The sequence below is a fragment of the Diceros bicornis genome, unplaced genomic scaffold (genome assembly GCF_020826845.1).
Source record: "Diceros bicornis minor isolate mBicDic1 unplaced genomic scaffold, mDicBic1.mat.cur scaffold_92_ctg1, whole genome shotgun sequence".
Taxonomy (NCBI): domain Eukaryota; kingdom Metazoa; phylum Chordata; class Mammalia; order Perissodactyla; family Rhinocerotidae; genus Diceros; species Diceros bicornis.
Window position 1 is genome coordinate 768,448 of NW_026691812.1, and position 19,769 is coordinate 788,216.

Genomic DNA, 19,769 nt, shown 5'->3' on the forward strand with positions numbered 1-19,769 from the left:
CACAATTTTTATCTAAGCCAAAATTCTACAAATGTTATGGCTCTAAATACTCAAGCTTACCAGTTTAGTACCCTTCTCAAAATCAGAAGGCATGTCTGCAACACCTTCAAAGTCTGAAGCAAATGGTGCATAATGAAATGGATAATACCACTTCCAGGAAGCACAGCCCTAAAATCAGTAAAAACAAACAGAAAACAACAACAAAAACAAATCTATGTTAATGATGGACACGGTAAAGACAAAAAAAATTAAACTATCAACCTATAATATTCTACTGATAAAACATATGACTTCTGGTACATATTCCATGTATTAATTTTTTTCCATGAGTCCTCAAAGATGTTTGGATTAAATCTAAACTTTTACTGCGTATCAACGGCTCCTTGATTTAAAAAATACTGCAAAGCATCTTTAATAATCAGTAGTTAATACCAAACTTTATACTAACAAACACAATTTGGTGAAGATTTTTATCCTTAAAACGTGTTTGGTGACATTTCTTTCCAACTCGAGAGCTGCTATCATCACATAAAATGAAGAACAACTGCAGCTGACACTCACTGAGTGTACAGGTGGGTAAGGGACATCACTAGAAGAGTGACTGAGAGTAACAGAGCCAAAAGTTTCATTTTACAATTCCCTATTATATTTTCATGTGACAACTTTCTCTTTACTTTAAAAATATTTAAGTAAACCAATCAAAAAGAAAAAACAGTAAGTTATACTCAAAGAAAAGAGAAGCCTTCCTGAAATGAGTTTTGACTCTGCGCCTAGTGAATTAAAATCCTGAGGGTCAGAGCCGACCCAGTGGCACAGCAGTCAAGTTCACAGGTTCCACTTCAGCGGCCCAGGGTTCGCCGGTTTGAATCCTGGGCTCGGACCTACTCATCGCTCATCAAGCCATGCTGAGGCGGTGTCCCACATACAAGAACCAGAAGGATTTACAACTAGGATATACAACTAGGTACTGGGAGCTTTGGGGAGAAAAATGTTGAGGGTCAGAGTAAAACACGAAATGAGAATATTTTACAATTGATACTTAGTGTATTAAATTACTTTCTACTTTCCAACAAACTTCACCTATTCCCAAGTCACATCAAATCTGCTTCACTCCCCAAGCACGAAACCAGGTATTATCAGTGCTACAATCCCCTATATGTCCGCCTAATCGCTCACCAATCTGACATCTCATTTATCAAAAGCTTTAAGTCAGATACAGATTACTCCAATGAGAATGCACTTCATGTAACATCACTACACTATATGGAGGAAATGGGATCATTCAAATTCTTACCAGTTATTTTCCAGGCTTTTGTCCTTTGTTCAGTCATTTAGCGACTGTGTATTAGTTACTCTGTTATTTTTTATTCCAACTAAACAAAACAATAAACTTTAATAATTTTAAAGACCAAGTACTCTCAACCACAGTATTTAATGCTGAAATTCTTTAGCATAACAAAAATTAGCTTCGTTTATATATTAACACCTAAGGAGCTTCAAAGGCTTTACAAACAAATCTTATTTAAAGTAATGAATTTCTTTATAGGAAGCTTGAAAATATGAGTCTGGGTTCAATTTCAGAATATAGCTCAACAACACACACTATTATAGAAATAACTATTTTCTTAAAATGATTAACTAGAGATTTAGAGGAAAATATTCATTTTGTACCTGGTAATAATATCGAAGAACCCAGCAGAGCCCTTCAACGTACGACTGTACAACTTTACGACGGAATTTGTCATCAGCTGCATCAACGTCAAATTTGTTCTTGTAGTACCGCTGCTTCCAACCAGCTTCCCAAAGCCTAAAAATCAGGCAAAGCCAGTTCATGTTGAATTCATACACTTTCAGTAACTAGCTACCAATTTATCATCCAAATCAATTTATACTTAATATCCAGGTAAAATGTAAATGAGTTAAACAGTAATATTAACATAGCTTCATTTAATTATTTCTAAAAAGTCCACTCACAGGATTTATTATCAACTTAAAGATAGTTAAACGTTAAAAACTCAAACACTGATTCTAGAAAGATCATTACAAAACTACAGTAAAAAAAAAAGAGAATAACCATTTATTAAAGTAGATACACAACACTTGTTTGCTCAGATTTTCATACTGTTTTACATGTTTTTTTGATTGTAGAACAATTCTAAAACTACATTTTAAGATGCAAATACTGAAGATATTTTATATAGTTCAAGTTCCTCAGTTTGTTAAAGTATATCTAAATTACACAAAGAAAGTCAACTAAATTACTTTTTTAAAAAAGAATAATCTAGAAGCCAGGCAGAAATTAAGTATATACCTACTCTCCCTATCCTTGGGCCTTCTCCCTCATTCAGCAAAGCGTTGTTGGCATAAGTGAAGGACACGGACACACACACACACGTTCTGGTAAAACTTAGAAGGAGGTCATCAATTCACTAAATTTTCATTAATCACTGAAAATACAATGTGAAAAACCACATTTTCACTCAAAGTATATTTTTTTATTTTTTTAAGTACTCATTTCTCAATCTCTGAAAGATTTAAAGATGCCAAAGAATACTAAAAAAAAATCAAGAACGATCAAGAACGTCAGGATGATTCTCCATTAAGGGCTCTTTTCTACCATGTGCCAGATCTTACTAATTAATTGCAGTCATGTTTCAGAATACACCATATCAATTTTTTTAATTTACTTTTTTTTTGAGGACGATCAGCCCTGAGATAACATCCAATGCCAATCCTCCCCCTTTTTGCTGTGGAAGATTGGCCCTAGGCTAACATCCATGCCCATCTTCCTTTACTTTACAGGGGATGCCGCCACAGCATGGGTTGACAAGCGGTTGAACCTGCGAACCCCAGGCCGCTGAAGCGGAGTGCGCACACTTAACTGCTGTGCCACCGTGCCGGCCCCTACACCATACCAATTTTAACTTTGCCCCCACGCAAAAGATTTACAGAACATCAATTAGGAGAAATATCTTCTATCCATAATGTTGAATATCACTATTTTACAGAAACTACTAATGAAATAAATGCTAAGAACTCCAAGCATTTCTTGATAGAAGCAATTCTACTTTGATTATCTTCAGCACCAAAATTAAACAATAAAGTACTAAAAAAATCAAGTTAACTATTAAGCTGATATTGATCATGATGGCTACATGGTAAAACAAAAAATATACTCCAAGAGTTGCAGAAGCAGAGGATAAAAACTCAGATCAGGTAGATGCTCAATCACAAGTCACCACAGATCTCTGAATCTGACATCAAAAGATGTTGGGAAAATACAGAACCAGACATCACACTTCTGAAGTTTCTAATCATAAATACAAACACATCATCCACGTCCTATAAAAGAAGCATGAGCTGTGAACCACTAATGTTTAACTTTGAAATAAATCATTTTGCAAAATTCTAAATGAGTTACAATTATTGAGGTTGTTGGCCCTTTGCACTTGAGCCCAGGGTTCAAATCCAGATTTAATCACACAAGAAGCTGTTAATCTTATTATATAATGATCTCAAACTTCTGTATAAATTAAAGAATCCAATTTTCCTATTATAAATTTTAAGTATATAGTTAATGGGAATCTTCTCTGTCATGAACTATAGTTGTGCATATGCAAGTTCGTGGTTTTTAAAAATATATTTATCTCTTAACCGAAAGCCTTTTGCATATTTCATTTTAAAGAAGAAACTTTTCAATTGCGATGATTAAAACAAACTATATCAAGTAACCAAATGTAACTGAACTTTCTGGGTTAAGCAGCTTGAAAATTTAATCTCATAACAGTAACATTCAGATCACACAGAGCTAAACACCTCATGTCTAGCCGATCTAGTGCCTGGTCTCAGAGGGAAAAGTGGCTCGGAGGACGAAAACCAGCATGCATACTAATCTAGATACTTAGGTTTAACAGCTATAGCTTACACATCTCACTGGAATTTACTGACTATCCTAACCCTCCACATTAATTACTGGTGGATAAAAAGATCACAGGCAAGCATCTGAAGGCACTGCTGCTCTAAGCTAAATAGCATTAATTAGACGGCATCTATTTCAGCAATTTGCTAACAAAGTGCTACCAAAATATGGCTTCACCTGACGTTATCCTCTGGTTCAGGTTCACTGTCACTGTCTTCTGCTTTTCGCTTAATTCCTCCTATCGGAGACGGGGAGCCATCAGAAGTGAAACTCGTATTAGGAGATACTGAAGGACTCTGTAGACAATTATGACATTACAGAGGAAGGATTTAATTATTCATTTCACATAAGAAGTTACATCCAACTACTGTTACCACCATGCTCCACAGTAATACATTTTTTTTAAGCTATTAAATAGATATGGTAAATATATTTAGAAAGTATAAAGACTGATCTTGGCATACTCTACCTCTCCAAAATAGAATAATATAGTACCAAGCCTCCTACGCTTAAACTCAAAAGAATTTGAACATTAAGGTAAAAACTGCTTCAGAACAAATAAGAAAAACTTAATTTCATAGATTTTTTTTTTAATTATAGGACTTGAACATTTTTTTCCTTTGGTGGTTCCCTGGTGTTATGAATTTGTGATCACTTTCCACCAATTAACTAACAAAGCTGCAAGGGGAAAAATATATATATATGTATATAAATTAATACATAAAATACTCAATGCTGGTGAGAATAAAGTTAGATGTAAGTGGTTCAACCTAGTACAACCATTCCAGAAAGCAACAGTTTAATGAGACTCCGCCAGATATCTGTTAAACTATTTTATACATGTTGTTTTAAAATTCATTGTACAAATAAAATCTATTAGTCATCTTAGAAAAATGCAGCTTTTATTATTATTTCAAAGACTTGGATACCACTTTAAATTTACCATTATCTTCCCTTTGTACCTAACTCAATGAACATAGTAGCACCCTAAAGTATTTTAATATTTAACTAAAAAATTAGGGGCAGCTTGGTGGCATAGTGGTTAAGTTCACACACTCCACTTCAGCGGCCCGGGGTTCACAGGTTCAGATCCCGGGCGCACAGCTACACATCACTCAGCAAGTCATGCTGTGGTGGCATCCTACATACAAAATAGAGGAGGATGGCATGGATGTTAGCTTAGGGCCAAACTTACTTCCTCAGCAAAAAGAGAAAGATTGACAACAGACGTTAGCTCAGAGCCAATCTTTCTCACACACACACACACACAAAAATTAAAATGTTCTGCAACTTTAATGTTAAATGACCAAAAACCTAAGTGGCAGAAAATGTTTTCATGGTAAAGTTTTTCTTCTGTTATTCACAGTATATTAGGTATTTCAAGTAAATTATTTTTAAATCGAGAACTCAGGAGCCTATTTTAATGATACTGTAACTAAAACCTCAGCATGAAGGTAGTTCACACCAAAGGCCAAGAAAAGTTACAACAAAGCAAAACCATATTTCACATAGAGCTCACAACACTTTCCTTTAATAAATGTATAATATCAATTTTATTCATGATACTGTATGGCTAATACTATCAAAAAAAAAAAGAAAAGAAAAAAGAAAACAGGGGCCAGCCCTGTGGCCTAGTGGTTAAAGGTCAGCGCGCTCAGGGCTGGCCCCGTGGCTTAGCGGTTAAGTGCGTGCGCTCTGCTACTAACGGCCCGGGTTCGGATCCCAGGCGCGCACTGACGCACCGCTTGTCCGACCGTGCTGAGGCTGCGTTCCACATATAGCCACTAGAAGGATGTGCAACTATGACATACAACTATCTACCGGGGCTTTGGGGGGGAAAAAAAAAGGAGGAGGATTGGCAATAGATGTTAGCTCAGAGCTGGTCTTCCTCAGCAAAAAGAGGAGGATTAGCATGGATGTTAGCTCAGGGCTGATCTCCCTCACAAAAAAGTTTGGCGCACTCCGCTTTGGCAGCCCAGGTTCGGTTCCTGGACGCAGAACCACACCACTTGTCTGACAGTAGCCATGCTGAGGTGGCGGCTCACATAGAACTAGAAGGACTTATAACAAGAATATACAACTACGTACTAGGGCTTTGAGGAGGGGGAAAAAAAGAGGAAGACTGGCAACAGATGTTAGCTCAGGGCAAATCTTTCCCAGCAACAAAAAAAAGAGCTCTAAAAAAATTTTGGATAATGAGAGCTACCTTAAAATATGTATTCAGATATATTCCACGTCTGAGTTGGAGAGTGAGAGTTTAGGCAGTGAGGAGTACCTGTATTTGACAAACTGAGGAATACTATCCTGCAAAATGCCCATAACTGACCCCTGGGAGGAAAGGGGAAATACGGCAGCAAAACCACCGTCTTCTCTTGCTCTAGCTATGAGATATTTGGATGTCCTGTCATGCTTCTAGCACCATCACCACCCACTACCTTTGGGGAAGCAGGAAGCACTGTGGCCCGACTGCATTAGAGAAACACTGCAGCCACTTAGCTATCCACACATACATGTATGTTCTTTTCTTTCACATCATTTAGATATTTTCATATTAATAAGGATTTAACAGAGTTAAAGATATCTCAAGGCAAAAGAAATTGAGAAAAACTATAAAACAAAACAACTCCAGGCTAAGTGATAAAATTCACACACAACTGTAAGAGGCATCTGAAAGTCACCACTCTTCAATGCTACATAAAAATAAGTTACTTACAGAATTATTCTGCATCCTCATTTCATAGGCTGCTTGTCTCGGATTACTGGCTACTTGAGAACCTGGTGAATTTCTTGAACCCGAGGCATGAGGGGTTAATATTCCACCAGGAGTGAAAGCTGGTTGATCTCTCTAACATAAATGGAAAGGAATGTAGAAATTAAAATTAAATCACAACACAGTTAGATGACAGGAAGAAATGAAGGCAATGGAAAAGAGTCCCTGCTGTAAGCTCTTTAAAGACGAAATGGATTTCCGTTAACATTACAGGGTTGTCTACAGTTTGATTTGATGGTAACTTACCCTGTAAACAATAGTCTGTAATATTTAATAACTCTGCTATAAAAGTACATATAATACACTTTTCTGATACATAGAAGCTATTCAAATCTCATTAGGTTATTCCCTTATGTTCACTTACAATTTCAAAACGCATTCAAGACACAATTTTAGGCAAATAAAGATAACTATTAAGGTAAAAAAATAAGCCAAGAGTTTGATTTATACTTAGGAAATACAACTTCTATTTATCCTTCACCTTGATGGAATTTAACTCTTTGTTTCCAATTAGTCAGAGCTATGATTATAGGTACAGTAGGTGACAGTCACGGCTGACTGATAAAAGATATTTTTTAAACAGACACTGACTGAAAGAAAATAATAATATATGAGGTAGACATCAGACACGCCCTTCCCTATCTAAGTGGTTCTGAACCCACCTGCAACAATAAACAACTCTACTTTTCTCCCTTATAGGTTCCTGAAATTGCTCGATTCTAATAAAATATAATAATAAAAGGTAGTCCCCAAACTCCATTTGTTTAAAATCCAGTAAGGAAGACAAGAAAAACAAAAACTTAAGAAGTTAAGTGACTATAAAGTGTTATGCAATTAACTAAGAAAACAAATATCACAAGCGAGAAGCACTAGAGTTAAAAGGAAGGACTGCTCAACCTGGATTACAAGCGGAAGCAATAGGGAGGCCTCGTGGAAAACGTAAGATGGGAGGGAGCCGTGAAGTCAGAAACCCATTGAGAGGGACCAAACAAAGGCAATGCTCTGAGTCAGGAGGGACTTGGGATATTTAGAAGACAACTGGGGAAAGCAGGGTGAGAACTTGACCAGATCATAGTATGCTCTGCACGCCAGACTAAGACAGAACTGGATTCTGCGGGAACTAAGGAGTCACTGGTAATTTCTGAGCAGAGAAACAACAAAGTTTCGAGTGTTGTGTTCTAGGAAGAGTAACCTGACAAGGATATAGACAGAGTGTAGTAACTTTCAAGAAGATACAAAGAGCTAACTATTTTTATTACAAAAACAATACCCAATTACCGGAAAAAATTCAAATAGCTAAGTGCTACCCGGCCCCTCTGGCCCATCAAGTGTATCCCCTCAGACTCTAGAGCTTAGAAAGGACTTCTTTAAAACTGACACCAGCATTCTTTCTCCAGGTAAGAGGCAGCTGGGTAGACATTATGTCTCTAACAAACTACTGGATAAGGAATAAAAAGCTATCTTCCTCCCAAATTGTAAATGTATGTTATTGCCAATCTGATGAAATTAATTAAAACTCACCTTCATTCTCTTTCTCTTTTCTTTCTGTCGTCTTCTAAAACTGTCCTAAAAGTATAAAATCCACATATTCTGTCAAATAATTACACAAAAATGTAAGAGTTCAACATTACCAGGAATGATTTGGGAGACAAAGTTTTAAAGGAAGACCCCAGAAACGTAACTAATTAAACTAGGCAATGGACTATATGTTCAAAGTGTTGCTTATCAGAACTTTAGATAGACAGAGAGCATTCTAAATTGAGTTTAGATACAATTTAATTATTCCTCTTAATTTTTTTCAGATAGTTTTTGATATCATTTCAGGAAAGAATGCAAGAGTCATAACAAAGACCCTCTGTTTTACCCTGGAGCAAGTAGCCCACCAATACGGACAAGATACAAATAAGCAACTCCCCACTTACTCTGGGCCACTCAAAGGCCTCCTTTAGCCCAGAAAGCATTCCTCCCACGCCCAAGTTTCTGTGAGCATCAAGGCACTGAGACGACAGCTACGGTGGCCAGGGCTGCTGCTGTGGACTGAAACAGGGGCCAGCAGGTCCTGTACTGACTGTCATTCTACCAGCAGCTGCACTTCCATCACTTCCAAGTCAGTACTGCCACCTGCAATATAACACCCTATTGAGATCTGAACTTTGTGCTTTCTGCCAGGAGAGGGGCTGAATGCTGGACACATGGTGACTGACCACCTTAAAACCTCCTCAGACAGCAACACCACCAATTCCTTTAATCAAGCTTTTGCCCCATCTTTAAACTCATCTAGGTCACCAATGACCCACAGACTGTGAAATCCATTACTCAGTTTTCAGTCCGTATCTGACCGTGACTCTTCCTTCTTGATCCGTGCTCTTCACTTGGCTTCCAGGACGCTACACTCACCTGGTTCTCCTCTTTCACTCTTGCTGAATGCCTTCACTCCTCAACTTCCCAACACCTTAACATTGGCGTTCCTCTTCACCCAGTACTTGGACCTCTCACTCTCATGGGAGTGATCATCTAGTCTCACGGCTTTAAACACCATCTACGTGCTGATGACTCCCCAGTCAGGACCTCTCCCCACTCAACATCTCCACTTGGGTGTACAAACTTCACATGCCCCAAATGGCATCCCCACCCCTAGCTCTGTGCCTCCCAGTCTTCTTTATCACAGCAGCTCAGACCATTTTTCAATTGCTCAGACAAAATGCTTTGGAGTCATTCTTAATAGCTTTCCTTCTCTCACCCCTAGCATTTAATTCACCAGCCAAATCCACTAGTTTTACCTTCAAAACATGTTCAGAATCCAATTACCTCTTATCAATCTCCACTGCCACCATGTTGGCTCCCTTGGATTATCGCAAAAGAGCCTAATTGGGCTCACTGTTTCTATCTTTGCCTCCATACAGTTAGCCTCAACAGGGCAGCTAGAGTGATCCTTTTATAATATGTGTCAGATCTTGTCACTTTTATACTCAAAACCCTCCACTGATGCAGAGTGAAAGCTCAAGTTCTTATAACGACCTATAGGGTCCTACCAGATCTGGCCCTCCACCATCTTTCTGACCTCCTCTCCTACCCCTACTACTTTCCCTTTGCTTCCTCTCTGCCTGTCACACTGGCTCCTTGCTGTTCCCTGAACATCCTGGGTAAGCTCCTGCCCTAGAGCCTTTGCACTGGCTGTTCCTTCTGTCTGAAATGCTCTTCCTGCAAACACCTGCATGATTACTCCCTCATATCCTTCAAAGTCATCTGTCAGTGAGGCCTTCTCTAGTCATCTTTTCTAGAACTGCAATGTCCTCATGTCCACCTTCCCAGATATTTCCTCATCTGCTTTTTCTTCACAGCACTTATCACTCTCTAACACATGACACACTTTACTCAGTTTTTGTGTTTATTGTCCATCTCCCACGGAAGAATATCAGCTCCATGAAGTCAGGAATTTTTGTCTGCTTTTTTCCTTTGTTTTTTGTTGTATCAGTAACACTCAGAATACTATTTGGCACATGGTAAACACTTAATAAATATATGCTGAATAAATGAAGAAGATTTGCAAGACAAAAGGCAAACATCAAAGCTCATAAAATAAAAAGCATCATATTTCTGACCTAACTGCTCAATTTTAATAATAAATATTGATGTATTCCTCTTTTACCATGTATTCTGCTGGTCAGTTAAATACCTATTTCTAAGGGTGGTAGTTACACATAAGCAAAATAGGTACACCTGGTGGGACTTTACTGATCTTTAATTTTTGTGTGCTATGAACTGCTTTGGAAGTCTGTCAAAAGCCGGAGACACACTTCCTGGGAAAATACACACACCTAGATACTATTATATTGAATTTCTGAGGGTTCATAAATTTCCCCGATGTCCAACCATGCTGACAAACATCATATGATGTCAGGGATACCAAAAATGATCCAAAGCTTTAAAATGCCCTCTCTGCCAGGCCAGCTGGAAACTTTATTACTCAAATCTGAAGCACTCTGGTATCTATCAAATCCCATACATCCCACTCTAATGGCAAATATCACCAATACTTAATAGTACAGAGTAACCTAAAACCACATAAAAGGACTGTTCTAACGTGAGGCTTTTACACCAAGTACTACACCGTCTGTGTAGCTTTTTCTGAAGCATAAATGGCAGCAGGTCAGGTGGAGCCACCATAATTGTTGAAGGCTTAGTTAAAAATGGCTGTCCTGATAGACATTTGATATCCTAGACAAAGTCAGTTATGCTATTTAAATTTTACATGTGAAAAATTCTGGCCATCACAGAAGATTACCAAGTACCAAAGGCTTTAAAAAGAACACTTACAGTCTACCCACACTGGTATATAAAATGGTACCCAAGGTTCTAAAAAAGAGATCACTAGCTATAGCATACAAAGCTGAAGAAAATATAAAATCTTGTCAGATGCAATGACATGTTTTAATCTGTTAGGAGATAATGAAGCAATGTAGCAATATCATTATGTTGCTATTTGCTCAAAATAGCCATATGACTTTTTATAAAATCAGTTTCTAAAAGGATTTCCTTCACTCTCTTTCTAAAAAGCTACTATCTGCTCATTTTACCCACTGCTTGCCTCCCTTGCCTCTCTTGCACAATCACCCTGCAACCTACTCTGCCTCCAGGCTACTGCCCCTCCACCCCACTAACTCTTCAGGACCTCTGAACCCCTGGCCATGGACTAGGGGCCTATCTCACTCTGACGCCTCCGGCAGCACCAGTGGCTTCTCATCTCTTCAGGGATTTCCTCTCACCTCTCTAGAACTGATTCCCCTTTCTCCTTAACATCCATGCTTCTTAAGGTTTCTGTTGGAGGCACTTGAACTCCATACAAAGCTCCAGGGATTTCAACTTCACACTCATGACGTGAAGTATTCTGCTAATGTTCTCAAATCTCCTCCCAAAAGACTTCTGCCCTGAGCTTTACACACATCCATCTAACTGCTTCATGGACTTTTCTCCTCTCAGGTGTCCTGTGACCCCTCCAACTCAGTATCTCCAAAATGAAACTCAATTTCTACCTTGTCCTCACCCCAACCTGCTCTACCCCTACTGCTTGCTGTCTCATGAACGGCCCAACCACACTCCCAACTGCCTAAGCCAGACAGGACTTCTCACCTAAGCACTCACTCCATCATATGTCATCAATTTCCAAATGCTTTATTATTTTATTTCTTTCTTTAATGTTTAATTGCTTATTCAGAGCTGCAACCCTCTGCCTAGACGGATGCTATCTAACCCAGAGGCCCCTACACTCCACTACCAGAGTACAGAGTTTCTAGGTCTTCACCTGACTTCCACAGCATCAACATTTCCTATAAAACATGGCACCCACTAGCTCATTCCCAGCATCCTTCCAGTCTTGGAACCCTCATTTCACATCCTGTTATCAGACACGTGTTTGGATTTTTATCTTAATCAGGATTATGAAGAAAGAAAAGAATTACAGTGCAATTCACACAGTGTGCAATACACAGTTCCACACAGCAAGCATCACAGCCTTTATAAAATAATCAAAGCACTGGCCACTCATGATTACATTGGCGTTTGATACACTATAATAATATGACAACACACTCAAAGAGGTTAAAAGTACAATCACAGCATCATCATAGCCTATTAGAGACAGGAGCAATTTAGCTACTGCAATAGAAACACTTTACCTCATCATCCTTTCTCTTTTTAAAAATGCTATCCTCAACTTCACCAACTGCTAACATGATCATCTGTACTCTTTGCAGATTGACATAACCACTTTCTGTAAGGTAACCCTGTAAGTGATAAAATACATGTAAAATAATCTTCTTATAAAAGCAAATACTTCTGTTTTGAAATCATTCAAGAATGAACTTACCCCAGCTTTGTGAACCACATTTTTGTATATGTTAACCAAACGGTCAATTGCACCTTCCCTGCCACCAGGAAACAAACATTATGTATTAGGACCAGTACGCACTGTAAGCAAGAAGGCTACAACAGTAGTTTAAAAACCCACACAAACACACATACCGAATCTCTAACGACGGCAGGTGAGGAAGGAAGTCATTTCCCACAAAGAAGCACATGAAGACCCAGTCATCAACGCTCCTCTCGACATCAAATGTGAACGGTATGCTGGCCATGGTGAGCTCTCTTTCCAAATACTACAACCAAAGAGGCATGCTGCCATTAAAGCTATGAAACGGCACTCTGCTTTAGAGGGCTGATTCCAGTGATTATTGTTCCATAACTCACGAAGAACATCAAGACGAAGGAAGATAAACTCCCCTTCTGCACAAGGAAGACTATCTGCAAGTTCATCGTGCTGCAACAAAAGAAGTAAAGATTAAACAAGTCTACTCTAAACCCTATAATTTTTTTCCAGCCAAACGAACATTATAGCTTTTTTTAAAGCAAGATCCATTTTAATATTACAAGTACTAAATAAAAAAAGAACTCACCAAACCATTTTAAAAATAAAAATTACCCATAATCCCAATCATACCTAGACCAGGGATCAGCAAATGTTTTTTGCAAAGGGCCAGATAGTAAATATATATATTTTAGCCTGTGCGGGACACACAGGGTCTCAGTTGCATATTCTTTCATGTTTTATTTCATTTTTACAACCTTTTAAAAATATAAAAACCAGGGCCGGCCCCCTGCATAGTGCCTAAGTTTGGCATGCTCCGCTTTAGCGGCCAGGGTTCGCAGGTTCGGATCCTAGGCGTAGACCTACACCACTAGTCAGCCGTGCTGTGGTGGCAACCCACATACAACATAGAGGAAGACTGGCACAGATGTTAGCTCACGGCTAATCTTCCTCTAAAAATAAAAAAAATAAAAAAAAAGTAAAAACCATTCTTAGCTCATAGGCCAAATCTAGAGGGCTGGAGTTTGCCAATCTCTGACAGATAGCCAACCAGTATTTTGATGTGTATGCCTCTAGACCCTTCTCTGTGAGCATACAGTATATTTCTTACCTGCTCTTTTCACTCACTATGTCTTTTAAAGAGGTACCATATTCTTAAAACAGATAGAAACTTCTTTAGAGACTGGATATAATCAAGTGAACCCAAAATATGCAGAAACTAGGAGTAACTTAAAAGTATCAAGAAGTTTCAAGTATCAACAAGTTTAATATATTTGATTTGTAGTTCCTTTTAAGAATAACCATTTGAAACATTACTTGTACAAACAAATCATGTGCCATGGACATTATTACCTATGAGACTTAAGCCTCGTATACTTACAAGCTATGTTAGAAAAAGTGGAGAGTAGAAAGAATGAGCACATGCATGCTTTTGAATGTGTCTTTAGAGTTTTCAAAGACACATTTCTATGAGAGGGAACAGAGAAAGTAGGTAAAAAATCTAATCAAAAATAGTCTTCTCTTTATTTTAAAAATGAAGCAACCTGAATATATTTAATGCTGTTCAATTATACACTTAAAAATAGTTAAAATGGTATATTTTGTATTATATATATTTTACCACAAAAAAATAGTTAAAATGGTATATTTTGTATTATATATATTTTATCACAAAAAAAATAAAATTTTTAAAAAATGAGGCAACTACCATCTCAAATTTCTTACCTTTCCCTTCTTTTCTCTTGGCAAACCTTCACAGTCCTTAACTTCATGTCCAAACTGATTACAAAGAGCACATGGCTTGAGTTTGTTTGGTTTGAATTCTTCTCTAATAATGGTAAAGTTGGGTTCATGTGTAGCAAGGCCGAGCATAATGAGATCAGCTACCAATCAACAATGACAAAACACTGAACCGTGAGCACTTTCAGAAGATCTTTACCATAACCAAAGACATAAGACATTACCATACCACAAGACACCAACACAAAGAAAAGCCCAAAGGAGCACACAAACAGAGGCAGCAAAGCCAAAATGCCTAAAACTTCCTAGTAGTTCTCAGTCAACAAGATGTCCCCCAGATACATGGGCCTAGAGTGTAGACTACCACTCAGGAGTCAACACTCGTCCATTTTAAAGGTATGTGCAGCCATATTAAAAGGTAGAAAAATGTAAAAAAAAAAATTAAAGATAGGTAAACATTAATCACAGATTAAATAGCTCAGTACTAATTTCCTCTCAAACATAAAATCAGCAAGGCACTTTAGAATTTCCAGGCAATCATGAATAATTCATTACTATACACCAACTCATCAACTTGCTACGGTTTAATCCAAGAGACTCAAATTCCAAAGAAGAAACTTACCATCTGCTCCACATAAGCAATGATGAGTGTTTGGGTCATGGTTAGGCTGAGCTAAAGGAGGAGGAAACATATATTTATTATATTTATACCAGAGGAATACCACATTTTACCATTTTCTATATAATGGCTTGTCAATCAGATATTCATAAGTGATTTTTACCTCTTTGTCTTCTACTGTAATCCATAATTTTATGTTCTCCTTCACCAGGAGCACTAGCATCAGATAAAATAACCTATAAAAGACACTTTTTAACACTTTCAGCTCATCTCCAATTTTCTAGGACAAAAATCAACAGAACTGAGTATCTTAAAATAAACTGGGATAATTCTATTAAGATGTTATTAATTGGAAATTTTTCTTAATAAGGTGTGTGTGTATTAAACACCAAAACTATTTACTTACTGCATGGAATAGAAAATCAAATGTCTGGGTTAAACTTAGCCATTAGAAAAACCGACCAGTCACAAGTCTCCACCATTCTCACTGCGACCTAAGGACACAGCACTGAAGTACACAAACCCTGGGAGCAATCAATAAAGACACCCAGCAAACACAATTTCCCACACCTAATAACAGGGAAATAAGCTTATGACCCTAAAATCACACAACAGTCTGTTTAAATTTTACGTAAATACTTAGGAGAACACAGTGATTCTTTCAAGGCAGACCCACGACTTTAACTTTGCTATATTTTGATTTCAAATAGAAATGTTCATTTAAAAATTACTTTCATACATAAATAGATATTTTTAAAATCATGAGTACCGTTTTATGGCTTCATAGTGACGGTAAGAGGACAAAAAATTGGCATGGAGAGAAAATTCGACTGTCTAAAACTGGATCATGCAAGACACCCCATTTCTAATAACCCTGGCAGCTTCTCCTTTCCTCTGACAGTCAACTAGGATTTCACAGGGGGGAAAAAAGAAAAAAATAGCATCAGTCATATCAAAGTATAGACTCAAATATCACCTTCATCTTTTTGAAGTACCAAAATGTGAAACTTACTGTCAAATTTTTCCACCCAGGATCATTGTTTAAACGATCAGCTATGTAATAGCGAAGGCATTCAGCAAGACTGTCCATGAACCTGGTTCCCTAAAATGATAGAAGGAAATAAATTAAGCTATCATTTAAGAGTTAGCAATAGCCAGCAAAGTCTGAGACTACTTACTGGTGTAATACAGTTGCTGTCAAATCTTTCTTTTATTTCTTCTGGAGGAAGAAAGCCACCTAGAGAAAAAGAGGCAATGTTTTGTTATCCCCATAAAAAGTGAGGTAAACTACTCAATATTAAGCCCAAACAACAAACACAGTAAGTTCAAATACAAAAAAAATGAGAAGTATTGTCACTTGAGGAACAATGTTCCCCTTTCTGGGAAGAAAATAAGATTCCTCTCCTCAAATTTAAATAAAGCTTCAACATAAGTGTCAAACAATATATAGTACACAAAAGATACTATACTGTTATATAAAAATATAAAAATTATGATGTTCTTCCTAAGGCCCTCTGCAGCAGAATACACACACGGGTTAGGGGTTCTAATTTGATACCAGTTCTTAAAATAAAGGTGCCTTAGAAAAACAAAATTAGGGCCAGCCTCGTGGCTTAGCGGTTAAGTGCGCACGCTCCGCTACTGGCGGCCCGGGTTCGGATCCCGGGCGCGCACCGAGGCACCGCTTCTCCGGCCATGCTGAGGCTGCGTCCCACGTACAGCAACTAGAAGGATGTGCATCTATGACATACAACTATCTACTGGGGCTTTGGGGGGAAAAATAAATAAATAAAAATTATAAAAAAACAAGAAAAACAAATTAAAATGCTGAATTTATCACAGCTTATGATAAGAAATAAATGATAAAAAATAAAAATATCAGCTAGAGGGATACAAAAATCCTATTTTTCCCTCTGTATCACTGATTAGCTTTTTCTCAAGACACAAACATATTTCATAACATGTTCAAGAAAGAAGATATCTTTAAAATCAAAGACAATCTGTTATAGATACAAACAGGTTTTAGAGTATTAGTATAAACTACAGCTAAAAGTAACTATATACTCGCATACTTCTAGCAAATTAAAATAACATAGAATGTATCATAATTGCAGGCTTGACCTGACTACACTATGGTATCTTTTTTCAACTTCCAAGTGTAATATCCTGAGCCAATAAATTGTGGCTTTCCTGGTCTATCATATTGCCCTATGTAACAAAACACCAAACAAATCACTCTGCTACAACCACACCCCACCTCACACACAGGTGTCTTGGGAAAGAACCAGTCAGAGTGGGCATGAAGACCTCTTGACCTTTCTCTTCTCTGAGCTTTAGCCAACTCCTACCTATGTACCCATCAGGAATTTCAAGGCTTTGAAGAATTGCAAAAATGGCCACGTCCCACCCCTCCCCTCCTCAAAACTGAGAGAACCCTGGGTACCTCACTGCCTCGGTTCCTGCTACATCAATCTAGACTGACAATGTGTGTGACTTGGTGAAAGCCTGGAACATGGATCACATCATCCCAGGCCTCCTCATGTAGACCTCTGAGTTCTAAGAGGAAGCAACAGGCAAGCTACCAAGACTGATTTGAGGAAAATCTTTACAGAATGGTAGCTTTCTAATAGCCCCCATTAGAAAAAAAGAAGTAAGAAGCACTTAAAATATTTCTATTTTACAGATATAGAAAAGTTAGCAGAAGAGCTGCACTTGTCCTGAGAGGGACTGACCATCTGCTCTCCCTACCAGAATTCCCTCCTTGTATTCCCAAGTTTCTCTTTTACTACAGAGTTTGGAAACAAATAGTGAAGAACTCCATTAACAACTTTTCCTCAACAGTGAACATAAATTTTCCTTGCATATTCTGGGATCCTAAGTAAATTAAGACCTTATCTATTTGTAAGAAAAAGTTGCCGCCCCTCCCCCTTCTGCATACATCTTATAAAAAGTCCACCTTCAAGACTCATTTTCTTTACCTTTTGCCAGTATTTCTTCCCTGACTCGCTGCTTCTCTACTGCTGCTTCCATTCCTTCCTTTGATGCTCTGAACCTCCTCGAACGCTGCTGGTTCATTTTAGCACATGGTGCCTGAAAAACATGTATTTCACATTCACATAATATTATTCAAAATATTTGCAACTAAATCTGCACATTATTTTGAATCAGTTGTTGTTATAAAACTAGTACACTAAAATGGAAAAGGTAAGTAATATGTCTAATAATCCTTTCACCACAGACAGGAGATCCTGAGGACTTAAATTTGGACCAAGAACCTAAAAGCTGAGCTCAGTGAGTGACATATCAAATGGACAAATATCCTATGAAGTCACAGCACTTAACAGTGCAGGCCCCACGACCTAATGCCAATTCCACTGGGTTATGGTGCTTCAAAGCACCCAAGAAGAAAGCTCACTTGACTCAAAGACTCAGCCAGCAGACAATGACTACAGAACCAGGTTCAGGAAGAGCTTCCTTCTGCCCTTGCCTAAGAGGAAGGACGGTCTCCAAATGAGATCCACAATGCCCTATAAAAGCAAAAGAAAACTACTTGATCTGTAGGACCCCAAGGCACTTCCATTTTGTACTTCCCACAATAAGCTTCACAATCACCACTCTGTCTCTACAAGCACAGCAGGAGATAGGGAACAAGGTTTTTACCAAAAGTACTTTTAAATCACTCTAACCAAGTGAAATTTAAATCACTGGATAAACCTGAATGAAGTGAACTGGACTGTAAGGTTCTGAAGTTACTGAACTGAGTTTTGGGGTTGGAAGGGACTCTAAAGTATCCTGTCTACAAAAAATAAGTTCTTTTATATTCTCTTTTAAACAGTTCCCTTTTCTGTAAAATGAGACCACCTAATCTAATTCTTTCAAGCACCAAGCTCTATGATCTACATTTATATTTTAACAAAAAAACATGTTACAGACATGAGCACGTACACAACGCACACAAATATGTACATATTTTATACTTGATCTAGCATAAGGGCATACTGCAGTAAAGTTAAAAATTTTCTTCAAGAAACTTAGCTAATGTGAATTGGAATATGCTCCAAATAAGACATATTCCTGTTCCCTTTATTCTTTACTCCACTTTAACTACAACTTAACAAGTTATCAGGTAGCTAAGATTTTTCTTTGAGTAAAGAGAACCTCACAGAAAAGTTAATCTTCTTGGACCCAAAGTTTTCTGGATTTTCAAAATCATTCCATTAGCTACTACAATTGCTAAATCTAAAAGAAAAAGAGAATCTATTTGCATATGGCTAAATAAATTTAGGCTTATTATTTACCTTAATTTTCCTTGAACCCTGGTATATAGTTTGCTAACCAATTATAACCTAAGCTACTTGATGATATTATCATAGGTCAGTAAGTTATTCCCCTCTTAAGGTCCTGTGATGACTAATCACCGCCTATAGGATAAAATCCAAACTCCTGAGTATGACAGGTGAGGCCTTCTTCAAGTCATCACTCTACTTCCCTTTCCAATCTAAAACTCCTACAGTTGCCCAAATATGTCAGTGTGATCACAGGCATGGAGAGTGTGTTTACCTGCCACATTTGAGAAGTCCATAAGGTCCTCCCTCCCCATATCTGTCCCATCCATCCCCTTCCACTGCCCACCAATCTCCAATTATTCTTTATCCTTCAAGAAATGGGACAAAAGTCACCTCCTCTCTATCTTCCAACTCTCTTAGTAGCACTGACACCTTCTTCCCTCAACATGCTGCATGTGTTATCTAGTGCCTATAAAGTCCATAAATAACTAACCTCACTCATTTATCTAAGTCTCTGTCCCTTTACTGGTAAGCCCTTCAAAAGCAAGGGCAGTCACCAACATCCCCAGCAT